This window comes from Olea europaea, chromosome 16 (genome assembly GCF_002742605.1).
Source record: "Olea europaea var. sylvestris chromosome 16, O_europaea_v1, whole genome shotgun sequence".
NCBI lineage: Eukaryota > Viridiplantae > Streptophyta > Magnoliopsida > Lamiales > Oleaceae > Olea > Olea europaea.
Window position 1 is genome coordinate 10,549,145 of NC_036252.1, and position 3,801 is coordinate 10,552,945.

The 3,801-nt window shown below is 27.0% G+C and overlaps 1 pseudogene; it reads left to right on the forward strand.

The window, feature by feature from the left end:
• LOC111412067 overlaps nt 1-826 on the forward strand; it is a 5,141-nt pseudogene extending 4,315 nt beyond the window's left edge.
• The last annotated feature ends 2,975 nt before the right edge of the window (nt 827-3,801 follow it).

A 3,801-nucleotide genomic window follows, 5' to 3' on the forward strand; every position in this document is an offset into this window, starting at 1 on the left:
ACAAAACCCCCCCAAAAAAAATTTCCCCCTTCCATAACAAAATAAATAGAAAATTAGTGCTTTGTGTTGATCTATTACAATTATTTTATCTTTGCTTATTAACTTATGATAAAAGTTCTTATTTACTGTTGCTTATATGAATAATCTCGATTTTCAGGGGATTCACGAAGTACAATCGCCCAGATTATATTAAATGGAAATATGAGAACAGGATTGTTTCTGATGGTGTGAATGCCAAGATTTGACTTTTCAAGAAAACACCGAATATTACTTGTTCCACTGGCTCTTATCATTTAGATTCTTTAAGTAGCCTTAGCTAGAAAGCTATATTGGATTCTCGACCTTGTTTTTTTCTTCTCGATGTCCGTATATTTGTCTAAGTTGGAAAACCTGAAAATGTTATTTTTAGGCAGGTTGGTATGGGGTCTTACATGGTGATCTGATTTCATACCATCTAACAAAATTGTTTCTTGTGATGATGTTAATGATCCATTTATATCGTGCAGCTTCTTGGATGTCATGGACCTTTGGCAAATAGGCAACTTGGAACAGCATTTTTGTCAGCGGTTATTGAAGGATGAATTTGATATTTGGATCGGGAATATTGACGCTCTCTACATTTCATTACTTTGAACTAAGAATTATTTTTTGTTGTTGGTTCTCTGGATCGTTCTCTTTGTTAAGACAAATCTTTCTTTTAAGTTTAACAATTGGATTTCTTAGATATAACTTTGTTCTTGGCATATCACTTAATTTACAAGAGTTATGCTTTCTATATGTTTTATTTATTTATTGGTAGAGCAAAAATTCAGGGGTTGATGTTTGATATTTTATTAAATTATTGAATGAAAATTTTTTTAGTAACGATTTAAATATTTAAAATTTGGATCGTTACAGTTTGGTATCTGAGCCATGTTTAATTTTTTGAAGACCCCTGCATAGATTCATAGTACGAGTAAAAAAAAAAAAAAAAAAAAAAAAAAAAAAAAATTTTTAAAAAAAAAACAACGGAAAAAAAAAAAAAAAAAAAAAAAAAAGAACAAACAAAAAATTTAAAAAAAAAGAAAAAAAAAAAAAAAAAAAAAAGAACAAAGTCACTATTCATGATAAGCAGTCACGTGAACGACCAAAAAAATAAAATAAAATGTAATGATTTTAAATGATTGTAAAAGTGAATGTGGGTTTACATACTTATTGATTTATTTTTATATTATTTTATTTATTCTTATTATATATTATATTTTATTATTTTTATATTGAGGAAATTTCACGTAATGTCCATTTTCATTTTCAACGAGTCATTTGCCAAAATGTCATTTGCCAAAATGTTCACAATTTTGTCAATGTCCGTTTTCGAATTATGTAGGCGAAAATACCCTTGTTAGAAATATTATTTTCACACAAGAATTCAAAATTTTCCATATCACTATTCATGTCAATCAACGTAGAAATGTCAATCAGCATTAAATGTCTGAGTTAAAATTTGAATTGTACAAAACGTTAATATATTTTTTTTGTGAATATAAAATTTTAATGGAACAAAATGAATTAAAAAGAAATTTATAATTTGTCAAATTACAAGAAAGTTTAAAGAAACCACTGTGATATATATATATATATTGGAAACAAAGGGAAAGATAGTGAAGGAGGGTCTCCAAAACATATATATATATATATTAGAAAAAAAGGGAAAGATAGTGAAGGAGGGTCTCCAAAACATAGTGAGAACTAGTACAGGGAAATTTGCTTATGATCAATTATTGTAACACAACAAACTCTCCCATCCACACATTTACCTACAATTATTTGTAACATTCATTCACTTTTCACACGTTTTAATTAATTTTAGCTACTTCTCATTCGCTCCCCCATCCACACATTTAGTTACAATTATTTGTCACATTCACTCACTCACTCTCCTTCACTCACTCTTTTCACATTTTAATTCAAGTTTCATTCTCACATTCATTTAGCCGGAAACATTTTTCACATTCACTCAAAAAAAACGCTAATTTGATCAGAAAAGATAAGTAATTCAAAATTTGTATTTAATATTTGTGCTATATTTAGCAGTTAGTTGAATATCTTAAAAGAAAAATGTACTTGATCTCCGTGTCACGGAGAGAGTCCAACTCTCTCTAGTAGAATTTTTTTTTTTTTTTTGTAATATGAGACACTCTCTAGCAGAAATTTATTTTTTTATTATTATTATTTTTTGTTGTAATATGAAAGTGTCACGGAGCAGAATTTTTTTTTTTTTTTTTTGTTTATGAGAGTGTCACGGAGCAAGCAGCGAAATTAATTAATTAATTAATTTTTTTTTTTTAAGTAATATGAGAGTGTCACGGAGCAAGCTGCTCCGTGACACTCTCTAGCGAAATTTATTTATTTAATATTTTTATTTATTTATTTATTTATTTATTATGTGAGTGTCACGGAGCAAGCTGCTCCGTGACACTCTCAACCGATTTTTTTTATTTTTATTTTTTTTAATTATGAGTGTCTTTAGCAGAATTTTATTTATTTATTTATTTATCTTTTCTTAATATGTTTTATAAACAAAAATATCACATTTTGTTTAAAATATTAAAATTGAGGAAATTTCACTTAATGTCCATTTTCAGCGAGTCATTTGCCAAAATATCCACAATTTTGTCAATGTCTATTTTCGAATTATGTAGACGAAAATACCCCTGTTAGAAATATTATTTTCACACAAGAATTCAAAATTTTCCATATCACTATTTATGTCAATCAACTTAGAAATGTCAATCAGCATTAAATGCCTGGGTTAAAATTTGAATTGTACAAAACGTTAATATATTTTTTTTTGTGAATATAAAATTTTAATGGAACAAAATGAATTAAAAAAAGTTTTATAATTTGTCAAATTACAACACAAGAAAGTTTAAAGAAATTACTGATATATATATATATATATATATATGGTCCCCAAAACAGAGTGAGAACTAGAACAAGGAAATTTGCTTATGATCAATTATTGTAACACAACAAACTCTCCCATCCACACATTTACCTACAATTATTTGTCACATTCACTCACTCTTCACACATTTTAATTAATTTTAGCTACTTCTCATTCGCTCTCCCCATCCACACATTTAGCTACAATTATTTGTCACATTCACTCACTCACTCTCTTCACATTTTAATTCAAGTTTCATTCTCACATTCATTTAGCCGGAAACATTTTCTACATTCACTCAAAAAAGACGCTAATTTGATCAGAAAAGGTAAGTAATTCAAAATTTGTATTTAATATTTGTTCTATTTAGCAGTTAGTTGAATATCTTGAAAGAAAAATGTACTTGATCTCCGTGTCACGGAGATCGCTTCTCCGTGACACGGAGAGAGTTGCTCCATATCTCTAGTAGAATTTTTTTTTATTTTTGTAATATGAGACACTCTAGTAGAATATTTTTTTTATTTTATTATTATTATTATTTTTTGTTGTAATATGAAAGTGTCACGGAGCAGAATATTTTTTTTTTTTTTTTAAAAGTAATATGAGAGTGTCACGGAGCATCACGGAGCAGCTTGCTCCGTGACACTCTCTAGCGAAATTTATTTATTTAATATATTTTTTTTTATTATAGTAATATGTGAGTTATTTAATTTTTTTTTTTTTAAAATAACATGAGAGTGTCTTTAGCGAATTTTTTTTTTTTAATTATAAGTAATATAGAGTGCTAGCGAAATTTATTTATTTAATATTTTTTTTTTTATTATAGTAATATGTGAGTTATTTAATTTTTTTTTTTAAAATAACATGAGAGTGTC